We start from the raw sequence: 12,438 nt of genomic DNA, 5'->3' as shown, positions 1-12,438 counted from the left end.
GGGGGCTCCGCTCTCCACATCCTCACCAATGCTTTTCTGTTTGACTAATAGATGTCCTAATGGATATGCACTGGTGTGGATTTGCATTTCCCTGATGACTAGTGATGTTGAGCATCTTCTTATGTGCTTACTGGCTACCTGTGTATCTTTTTTGGAGAAATGCCTAGTTTAACCTTTGCCCATTGTTTAACTGGGTTGTTCAGGCTTTTTGGTGTGTTGAGTTATAGGAATTCTTTATATATTCCGGATATTAATTTCTTATCAGATAGATGATGTGCAAATATCTCCTTCCATTCTGTGAGCTGTCTTTCTACTATGTTGATAGTGTCTTTTGATGCACAGAAGTTTTTAATCTTGGTGAGGCCTGATTTATTTTTTCTTCTGTGTTTTTGGTGTCATACTGAAGAAATCATTGCCTAACCCAAAGTCATGAAGATTTTCAACTGTGTTTTATTCTAAGGACTAGTTCTTAAATTTAGAACTAGCTAGTTCTTAAATTTAGGTCTTTGATCCATTTTTTGGCATAAGGTAAGGGTCCAACTTCATTCTTTTGCATATGGATATCCAGTTTTCCCAGCACCATTACTCAGCCATCAACAAGAATGAAATCTTGCTATTTGCAATGATATGGATGGAACTAGAAGGTACTATGCTAAGCAAAATAAGTCAGAGAAAGATAAATACCATATGATCTCACTCATATGTGGAATTTAAGAAAAAAAAAACAGATGAACATAAGGGAAGTGAAGGAAAAAAGAAAATAAGATAAAAACAGAGAGGGAGGCAAACCATAAGTGATGAACTCTAGGAAACTGAGGGTCACTGGAGGGGAGGCGGGTGGGGAGATAGGGTAACTGGGTGATGGGCATTAGGGGGGCACTTGATGGAATGAGGGCTGGGTGTTATAGGCAACTGATGACTCACTGAATTCTACCCCTAAATTAATAATACAGTGTATGTTAGGTAAATTGTATTTAAATAAGAATTTTTTAAAAAATTAACTCTATTTATGACAATGGATTTCTCTTCCTGTCTCACCTGTCACGGGACACAGGCTGGAGAAAGCTTGCAAACTGCTTCTTCCCCTTGGCTGGTGAGGATCAACTCCTGATTCCTACACTAAAAACTGCACTTATGTTCCCCTTTTAAAATTCCCTGATTAGCAGAGACAAATGGATCTGTGGTTCTTGCTACTAGCAATTAGCCTTTAAAGGCCTCTCTTCTCCATGAGGCTAGTAGGGGGCTCTGAGACTTGTTGACAGTGTATGGTAAACACCTACCACAGTGCCCATCACACAGTGAATGGATCAGTCTTCCCAGGCCCTAGATCCTGACTCTAGATAATTTAAACAAAAAGGGAACTTTATAGCAAGGCTCTTAGCAGCTCACAAACTTACAAGAAGGCTAGAATGTGGGTGGAAATGGGTGGAAACCAAGGTAATTAGAGGAAAGATCTATCCTCTTCACTTCATAGTAAGGCAGATGCCAAATTTCAGTGATGCACCAAGACCATACATAAGGCTGGATAAGAGAGCCCCTAAAGGAAATCAGAGCCCAGGATGGGGGGTGAATACCAGGCAATAACTAATGGCAACTGTCTGCCATAAATCACCTTGCTGGTCTCCTAATATCTCCATCCACATCCTTTTCACTCATATGCTTCCCCAAATGCTCCCAACCTCACCTAATGCAATTTTCAAAAATGCATTAGCCCTTCCCCAGAGGGAGACCATACCAAGTGTCATCAGCTACTGCTCCAAGTCCCGGAAATCTCTGTGATGTCTGCTCTTTAGTTCTTGCCTTCAGTAGCTGAAGCACTAAATGGTGAACTTAACCAACAACTGGCAAGAGTGTTGGGGCAAATGATGGCAAGAAGATGGCAAATCATCTAAAATATTTAGATAAATTCACGCCACTATTTGTTGTAGTGGCAATGTTGTTTTCTGAACCATCTGAGAATGAGCTGGAAACACTGCTTCTTTCTCTCTGAATACTTGGGTGTGTTTCCTGAGAACAAGGATGTTTTCTTACAGAAGCATAGCCCGATTTCTCACCATCAGGTAATATCACATTCATGAGATAGAGTTACCTAACCCACAGTCCAAATTCCAATTTCATCACTTACATCAAAATATGTCTCTGGTAAAAAAAAAAAAAAAAAAAAAATGTCTCTGGTGATTTTTGCCATGCCAGGGTTCAGCACGGGATGGCGTAGGGCAAGCAGCTGTCTTGTTCCTTCTGTCTCCTCACTGCAAAACAGCTCCTCAGCCTGCCTTTGTCGTTAACGACTTTGCCACTTTTGAGGAATAGAAGCCAACTGAGATTATCCCTCAACTGGGGTTTTTCCAGTGTTTTCTCATTACTATTTCAGATGATGCAGTGTGGACAGGACCAGCGCAAAACCGATGAACCGCATTGGGAGGTGCCTGTTATCTATTTGTCCCATTTTCGGTGATGTTATCTTTGATCAATGAAGGTGGTACCTGCTGACTTTCTCCACTGTGAAGTCATTGTTTTTCCCTTTGTAATTAATGTGCAATTTGTGGGGAGATTATTTGAGGCTGTGTAAATAGACTTTCCTCATCTCTCATCCACCAGTTTTAGCATCAACTGATTTTATAACTCCAAACTTTCTATATTCTGAGGAAGCGCTTTCCCTTTTCTTTCCAATTTTTCGCTTTTTAGAAATTAATACATGTACCCAGCATATTCTCACGCCATCCTTGATTTCCTTATCCTGAGCTTCAACCCACTGTTGGTTCCTGCTCCAGTCCTGAGCTTGGTCTTCAACTGACTGCCATCCAATCCTGACTCCTGCTGCATCTCTGAGCTTCCCCCAAGTCTGGACCTTCCCATTCACCCTACCCTACGTTTGATCTTGAGTCTGGATAATGTGCCCTGGAGAGTAGGCTGGACATTGATAATGTGCTGTTAAAAGCATTTACCTCAAAGAGCATATTATGTCAATCTTCACTTCCTTTTAAGTATTTTATTCCCTCTCTTACATCTTGTAGATTTCTACTATTTTCCATCAATCCTGCATGTTTTAGACATACTTTCAATGCTAATCTTTGTCTCATTGGTTTTTCCAAAAGTCAAAACTAAGATTTTTCTTCTCAAAACATGAGTCCTGGTTTGACTATTTATGCCTTGTCCTCAAAGGTAGTTTTCAAAACTATACCAATGACTTTAAGAGAAAGATCAGGGGGGATCCCTGGGTGGCGCAGCGGTTTAGCACCTGCCTTTGACCCAGGGCGCGATCCTGGAGACCCGGGATTGAATCCCACGTCTGGCTCCCTGCATGGGGCCTGCTTCTCCCTCTGCCTGTGTCTCTGCCTCTCTCTGTGTGTGTGTGTGACTATCATGAATAAATAAATAAAATGTTTAAAAAAAAGAGAGAGAGAGAAAGATCAGGGATTAGGGAAAATAAAATGGGCTAACTGTTCAAATGTCTCATATGTTCATATCTAGAAATCCTTGTGTTGAAATGCTAATCTCCAATCTCATGGTATTTGGAGGTGAGTCTTGAGGGCAGAGCCCTCAGGAATAGGATTTGTGCCTTTATGAAAAGAAGCCAGACAGGTGGCTAGCTCTCTTTCTACCCACCGTGTGAAGATACAAGAAGTTGTCAGTTTGCAACCTGCAAGAGGGCCCTCACCAGAACTCAACCATTCTGGCACCTTGACTTGGGACTTCTGACCTCCAGAACTGTGAGCAATACATTTCTGTTCTTTATCAGCCACCCAGTCTGTGGTACTTTTGTACAGCAACCCCAACTAAGACAGGGAGCAAGAATAGCAAAAGTCAGATTAAACCTGGAGTACGGCTTGAATATAGAATGCATCTCATATGGGCTTTGCTTGGTTTGGGGTTTTCTAGTAGCCTGTGCAAAAGGGGGTTTTATCACTACCTAGTCATCTCCATTCATCAAAAAAAGGGTGATACTTTAAAAATTCTCTAAATTGAAGTCACATCAAGTTTGCTACTGAACATGTGGAATATTCAGACATTACCCAGTGCAGGGAGGTCTCGTACCTGCCTCATGCAGTCTCCTCACATGTGTGTGCTGCATGGAGCTCAGCTGGAAACGTGCAGGAGCCTCTGCTGCTGTCTAGAGCCCTTTCTTTTCAGCTTTCTCAGAGACTCTCTCCTGAAAACTCATGCCTGAGCTTCTCTGACTCCAAACTCTGTCTGCCTAACATTGAGGGATCACCAGGCTCCCCCTTGTTTGCCCTTGCTGTGATGTAGCCTCTCCCCTCTCCACCCGGCAATAGGTTGGCATTCACAGCCTCAAGTTTTCTGTTTCCTTTCTTGCAGGGACACCAGTGCCTTACTGCCTGATGGTCCAATGTTCTGAAAACCTGTGTTGCATATATTTTGTCCATGTCCTTAATTGTTTCATATGCAAGGATAAATCTGGTCCCCAATACTCCATCTTGACTAGAACCTGAAGTCCCTTGCTTCTTGACAACCCCACACTTTAAAGTCCTAGCCTGAATGCACTAACCTGCAAGCAGAACTCCCAGGAACCACCGTCTTCGAAGCAGCATTTGAATAAAAATATTCTAACAGAAACTCTGTGACATTCTATTTCCTCTAGCTGCATTCAGGTTGGACGTCCTCAGATCCACAATGAGTTGAGAAAGGAGATTTTGTAGTATTACAAAATCATGTTACGTTACAAAGACTTGCCAAATCACCCCTGTTGTACACCTGAAACTAATGTAACATCGTGTCAACTGTACTCCATTAAAAAAAAAAAGATAATGCAAAAGCAATAGATGCATTGTCTGTGGATAGGAAATTCATAAGAGAAATATGAACTTCCAGTGACTATGGGAATACACTGGTCTTGAAGCTAAAGCCAAGTCTCCATTCCAAATGTCTTCTTTTTAATTCCACCGTGTGATGCTGGGGCTCCAATCCTTCCGACTACATTTGTCCTTTGCCAGCAGACATTTTTTTTTTCCTTTTTAAGTTACTTCATACCAGTTATAGGAGATAGACTAAAAAGCTGGAATAAATTTCCTAAATAGAAAATGACTCGAAAAAAAAAAGAAAATGACTATGACTGATAAAACTACATCACCCATTAGGACAAGGACAACTCATGGCTGTTACTTAGGTGTTGTCATTTTTCAGATTGGCGAAAACTAAAAATAATAAGATCCAGTGCTGGTCAATGTGAGAGAACATACAAACTTCTACACTCTTGAAATGTAGATTAATATAGTCATGATTTTTGTGGACAATTGGCAATACATATTTGCAATGTGTATGTATTTTGACTTCATGGCAAAAAAAATCATGCTTTGTTATTAGCTGGTCACGTTATTAGCTGAATAATAAATAATACATAAATGGTCATTTATTATTTATTATTTATTAATAAATAAGTGGTGGCACTTATTTTCTAGAATGTAGTAATTATTGTTGGTTATCGTGTCACATTTGTTGGTAATGCCCATCGTGTAAACATGTTTGCAGCTTACATGGATGTACATGGAAATATGGAGATTTACTTAGAATACTCAACTCCTCATTATCTAGACAGGTAAACTATAATGAGGATAGAAAAGGACAGTGTACTTTGGGAAAAATAAAATAAAATCACCTAGCAATTGACAAAAAGCATCTACCAATTGGAAGTCATCTATTGTCTGGCACTACATGGGAACAGTAGACATCAAACTAGATCCACCATATCCTGGGGATGCCCCTCCCTGGCCAACCAGAAACACAACAGTTTGATTTCTCAACCCACAGCCCCTCTGGTGAATAAGGCAGTGGCCCATAGTCTAGGTGCAGCAGCCTGTGTGGCCCAGATCCCATCTCAGTTAGTCATGGGAGACCATTGAATTGGGTGAGGAAGGGGAGAAAGAAGCAGGTGCAGGCAATAGACAGTGCTTGGCCTGGTCCTGAATTTCAAAACAATGGGCTCAGCTAAGAAACTGTTCGGCTGTTTTTTTAATTTCAGTTTATATTCCCAAACTCTTTTATAGTATTTATACATTTGGATGGTGGTTGTAGAAGAGTAAACATGTTCCTAGCATAGCATTTAATTTTAGCTAGACAAAGCTTCAGGGTTACACCATTCAAGGATATACCAGCTCCAGCCTCTTACAAGTGGGCAGCCCTAGCTGTTCACTCTCAGGATTCCACAGTATGTGTGACTTGTTTCTTCTACTTTTGCTACCATCAACTGATGAACTCCATTGACCTTTAATCCAAATTCCCTAAGAGAGAGGATCTGATTGGCTGGCTAGTCAGCATCCATTCCCAAGAGTCCGGTTGGGCTGCCCCCCCCCACCCCACCCCACCCCCGTCTCTGGCCTGCCCCTTGTTGACCATAGCCAGCCTGTGAGGCAGGTGCCAACCTCTGACGTAAGGCAGCAAAGGCACAAGGGGTAAGGCAAGATCATCTGTGAGTATGGCAGGCCCTCAGTAGATGACGTCCAGTACATGGAAGTGGAGAATTTTGCTTAACATTTCTCACAGCACATGCCAGCCCCCTGCACTGATCTCTGTGGGAGATAAAGACGTGAGAAAGATTTGATTCTTGTCCCTGAGAAACAGTGTTGGATGCTGCTCACATTTATGAATGAACAGGGGAGTGAAAGAATGCAGCATTCGGCTGATGCAAAATGTTGGCTCCCCCTGAGTTGAGCATGTAGGTCAATTGCTTAACTTGGATGCTCCCTAATGACAACTCAGTAAGTGAGAGCTGTTACTAGTGAGACAGCAGATAAAGCCCCATCCTGGACCTCCCAGGCGTGCGTGTGCGTCCACCCAGCTCTGCTAGACCAAAATCGGTTGGGGGGCAGGCACAACCAGTCTGTGGTGGTGCAGCTGCTTTTGCAAACGGGAGTGAGCAGCTGGGACAGAGCCCCCAGGAGCTGCCATGTCCCTGGGGGCTGCCACTATCATTCCAGAAAGCTCCTTATTCTTGCCTCAGGGCTACCCTGAGGTGGTGGCCGGGTGGGGGTGGGGGTGGGGGGGTTGGTGAGCACCTGGGCTAATAGGAGTACTCACCTGGCACTTGAAGCTCTGCGTACATACAGTTCTTTAGTCCCCACAGCCTACCCCTGGCTTGGAGCCGGTCAGCTGGCACCATCCTTTCATGGGCACAGCTCCCATGTCTGTCTTGGAGTTGGTGTATTCAGATAAATTTCTACCAGGTTTGTTGGGGCACCTTCAGCTTCCTCAAAGCCACAAACCACAGCAGTTGGCTGGAGGGTCCTCCTGAACAGCAAGTGACTGTGTTTCCCTGGGTGTCCCTTGCCCCTACGGAGCCAGCCTTGTGGTTCCCCATGGGCAGGACGAAGGCTCATGTGGGGGCTCCCCCCACCACTTTGCAGGCATGGTGTGAGCTCTTGGTTTCAGATGTGTGCTTCCCAGGTCAGGATGAGCTGAGCTGAATGAATAGTAAGGAATATTTTCCGCAGCACTGCAGTTACTGCTTGTAAAGTCCATTTGGGTCTTAAGTTCAAATTGGCCAATTACTCCTTTCACCACAAAAACATGACTTTTGAGAAGTCACCTTTGACATATATATAGGTAGGCTCTCAGCCTTTGGGAAGCACAGAGGCCAGCACTGTGATCTCCCCATTGACGGAACTGGGAGCAAGGGGAGGGGGACCAGCAGCCACCCAAAGTGACTGCCCCCAAGACCAGGGCAGGTTTTCAAGGGATGTGAATGGGAATTGTATCCCTGTGACTAAATTTGGCCTCATTTCTAATTTGTGAGCTGGGTTTGTTTGTTTGTTTGTTTTTTAAAAAGATTTTATTTATTTATTCATGAGAGTCACAGAGAGAGGCAGAGACATAGGCAGAGGGAGAAGCACTTGGCTCCCTTCTGGGAGGCTGATGTGGGACTCGATCCCAGGACCCTGGGATCACGCCCTGAGTCAAAGGCAGATGCTTGACCACTGAACCACCCGGGCGTCCTGATTTGTTTTTTTAAATGGAGGGGAGGCAGTGTTTTCGGCTGTTGCCAGGGGTTAAGATTAAGTCCCCCAGGCCAGTTCAGGAAGGGGGTTGGGGCTGATGATCATCACACTTCTCATCTGTGAGCAGGTGTCTGCTCCTTCCTCATGGACTCTCCTTCCCAGGAGTCACACGTCATCACTCCACCTTATTCCTAAAGCCTTGCCTTGCTAAATTCTTCCAAATTCTCTCTCAGAGAAGTGAACACGACTAGAGAACTGGTATTCCCACAAACTTCTCAAAGGTAACCTCGCCCACAGAGGAGCTGATGGGGAGGGGTGGTAAGGAAACCTGGTTACCAAAAGATTTTAAATCCTCCAAAATTGGCTCCTTAGAAAATGCATTGGTCTGGAAAACACTGGAGACCCTCCCTGGGGCCCTTGGGGTTTATACCTCATTCTCCCACCCCCAGGGAAACCCCAACGCAGGGGGACATGGTGAACACACAGCTTAGAGTCCCTTGTATTTGAGTCACAATAGGTAATTTCTTCCTCCATCAGCCAAGATGCAAGTTATTTACTACTGAGTCTTTTCTTATCTCTCTTAGTTCACTGGAGGGGCCTTCCCAACTTCTCAATCTGCAGCAGTAGGTCTCCTGAGCGAGGTGAAGGCCAGAAAGGAGGAAGGAGTCTCTTGTCAGCCTGCCTTCCTAAGGAAAGACACTTGCACAGGGGCCCATAGAAGCAAGAGATACACAAGACCAGCTGCACGCGTCATTCTCTTCTTCAAGATACCGAGCATGGCAGGCACAGGGGGAGACGCCCCCCCCCAAACATGGCCTCTGCCTTCTGACTACTCGGCACAGGGCTGGGCAAAGCAAGTCAAACTAGCACCAGCACGTGGTTGACACTGTGTGTGTACTCTGTGCCAGGTACTGTGCTAAGTGCTTCCCGTGCAGCATCTCCTTTAAATCCTTGAAGCCACACCACAGCAGAGGCACAAGAACTGTCCTGTCACTCAGGCGAACAGCTGAGGCTTCGAGAAGGTGGCTGCCTCGTCCGCGGGCGCACCCCCTAAGTGGGTAAGCCAGGGTTTGAACAGGACGTCGGCCTTCCAATCCAGGCCCCTAACTACTCTGTGGTCTTCACTGGCAATCTGCTGGGTGGATAAACCACAGTCGTTGGCTTCCTGGCCTTGATCTCACTTTGGCCTTAGGGCAAATGCCCCACTCGGAGTACTAAGCACCCACCCCAGGAGCTTCTCCTGCCACATGCCCCTTCCCGCTCCGAGCACAGTCCCCCTTCTCCTGGAGCCTCGCTCTCAGTTCCACGGTGCTGTCTAGAGCTAAAGAGAAGTGAGCGGCAGGCTCCTTTGCTTCCTGGGTAAATTCTATTTCCTTTTCTGTTGTCTAAGGATTCTGAGTGATGTAACATTATACCCTGAGTATTCTGCTTTTAAAAAGAAACTTCCATGGTGGTTGGCAAATTACTGCTCACTGCTCCGTCAATGATAAAGTCACAGGAGGTGAGTGGAAGCAGTGCACCTGGTGTCAGTAATTACAGGCTTGGACAGGGAGGAAAGAAGGGACGAGGGCAGGCCAGATACAGCTGGGTGTGGAGACTGGCTCAGGAGGAGTTTGGGGAGCACTGGGGATGAGAAGGAGGCACCTAAGGAGGGTCCATCATCTCCCATCCCAACCTTGCCACTGCACTTTTTCTTCTTACCTCAGGTTTCTTGTTGATCTGTGTTTTTTCCTCATCTCAGATCTTTGTCCATCTTCCCACACTCCAGATGGCCTGTGAGGATCAAAATAAAAGCTCTGGGGGCATCTCATGTCAAACAATCTGTGTTTGGCTTCTTCATTTGGGTTCTCTAATCTGCATTATGTGTGAGAATATGCCAGGAATACTCTAGGAACTTAATCCGGAAACAAAACTGGAGGGACCAGAAAGCAGACATCGCAATGTCCCCTGGCCCTCAAACTGGATTTCTTGAGTTACTCTTTTTCATTTTTACCTAGGAAATAATCTAATCCCTTAGACCTGAACTGTAGCTATTCAAATTATAAAATGAATTAATGAATATCAAATGGCAGTAAAAAAAATTCAGTTCTCCACTTGCACAGCCATACTTCAAGCACCCAACAGCCACGGGCAGTTAGTGGCTACCATATTGGATGGTGCAGTATAGAACATTTGCACCACAGTGGGAAGTTCTGTGGGAGAGACCTGTCTTAGACACCAGCATGATTGTCCTAATGCTGATGACACTTCATTGGGGCAGAACTCCTGATGGAGGAGCTAAAAGATACTGTTCACAGGGACAGTGCACTGCTTTCCAGGCAGCCCAGGGAGCCACTTAGACAGCGATCCCATCTTCTCTTTCTGTCCAAGAAATAATCTGAGTTCTGAGGGTGAATCAGGGGCTTCAAGAATTATCCTGGCATTAAGGGTAAGGCATCCAGACCTGTGACATCCTCTGTCCTTGATAGTATTTAAGTATTGGCTCAGTCTCTAAGGATGCTTTAGTCCTGCTGGGGTCTCTAACATGTATGGCCCAGCTTATACTGTTGAGGGCATCCCCATGTCATAACTGAGGCTTTATCCAGGCTATCAGTCCTCTCAGTCACCTCCAGGCCTTTTAAGGGGAATAGGAAGCTTCTGGAAACTCCTATAGACCACTCAGTATTGAGGCCACCTCCACGTCCTTCATGGGGTCACATGCAGACAAAAGTTTCTGTGCTCTCTGCTTCCAAGTCAATCTGTGGTTTTTATTTCCCTCTTTTGAACTTAGCTCCAGATGGTGAGCTCTGTGCCCAATCTACAGGACCCAGAAATCTCTAAGCTCTAGTCACCCATCCTTAAATTTCTCCCTTCCTCCTGCAGGTCAACCCTTATCTCTTTTGGCGTGGAGAAAAACACCACCTCTTCTTATATTCTTCCTCCTTTCTATGGTTTATGCAGAGGTCAGCAAACTTTCTGAAAAGGGCCAGACAGTATTTTAGGCTTTGCATTCCATACAATCTCTGATGCCATCACTCAACTCTGCTATTCTAGTGCAAAAGTAGCTATAGAGAATTCATAAAGAAATGGGTGTGACTGTTTCAGTAAAACTTTATTTATAACAGCTTTATCCCTGCAGGCCATAGCTTGCTGACCCTTGATTTATAGAATAGTCTAGACTCGTGTACTCATGTCTTTGGTCTTTAGTTTGGAAACAAAATTTTAGAATTAAAAAGACAGAAATTATTCAAGTGCCTGGCTCTTACATTTGAAAGTCTGATATCTGCTATAAATTTTTTAAAATCTACCTTTGAATTCAAATAGCAAGGATTTTCTTCTGTCTGCTAGGATTTTAGTTCTATCCATATAGAAAGGCCCATGGATGTTTGAATGATAAGAGAAAGAAGGTGGGTAAAGCATTGGAAAAGAGGGATCCCTGGGTGGCACAGCGGTTTAGTGCCTGCCTTTGGCCCAGGGCGCGATCCTGGAGACCTGGGATAGAATCCCACGTTGGGCTCCTGGTGCATGGAGCCTGCTTCTCCCTCTGCCTATGTCTCTGCCTCTCTCTCTCTCTCTCTCTCTCTGTGACTATCATAAATAAATAAAAATTTTAAAAAAAGCATTGGAAAAGAGTGAAAATCGTAATATTTCTCAGCTACATTACAAAATGGACTAGAGTTCTTATCTGTGATAGTAACGATTATTTTATAAAATGAGCCTCACAATGTGTGAGGCATGTTCCATAAGTGCCCATCCTTTTTTGTTTCTAACCCTTTAGGGTCAACATTGTGATGTTATGTGAACAACAGCTGGAAGACCTGCTCTTTTCTAAAGTACCTGCACTTACCAGTTTATTGAGTTGCAAGGTATTCCTTTCTCTTCTCTTCTCCTCTTCTCTTTTCTTTTCTTTCTTTTCTTTTCTTTCTTTCTCTTTCTTTCTTTCTTTTTCTTTCTTTGTTCTTTCTTTCTTTTGAGAGTGCAAGTGAGCAGGGTGCAGGAGAGCAGAGGGAAAGACTCTCAAGCAGACTCCCCACTGAGCAGGGAGCCCAATGTGGGGCTCAGTCTCACAACCCTGAGAACATGACCTGAGCCAAAAATCAAGAGTTGGATGCTTACCCAACAGAGCCACCCAGGCACCTTCTTTTTCCATTCTTAAAAAAATTGCAGATTTTCCCCAAAGGAGAAAATTTGAAATTCTCAGCTTTTTCTTAAAAACCACAGAAAGCTGATAGTCAGATCCTCTGGGAAGGCGCCATCATCGACCTGCTGGGTTTGAAATGGGAGAAAAGAGTGTCCCCTGCAGAAATGCACTGCTTGTTCACTTCAGAAGTGTAGATTTTCTCAAATCACATTTCATACTTCCTCTATAGGAGTTAGGACTTTTCCTGGTGACGAGTGATAGAAATGTAACTAAAGTAGGTTAGGCCAAAGGGGAATAACTACTGTTGCACAACTAAATTGTGGCTGGTCAGGAATGCGCCTGGGCCGCAGCGATAGCTGGGACAGGCCT

The sequence above is a fragment of the Vulpes lagopus genome, chromosome 6 (assembly GCF_018345385.1).
Source record: "Vulpes lagopus strain Blue_001 chromosome 6, ASM1834538v1, whole genome shotgun sequence".
Taxonomy (NCBI): domain Eukaryota; kingdom Metazoa; phylum Chordata; class Mammalia; order Carnivora; family Canidae; genus Vulpes; species Vulpes lagopus.
This window is presented reverse-complemented; position numbering follows the sequence as displayed.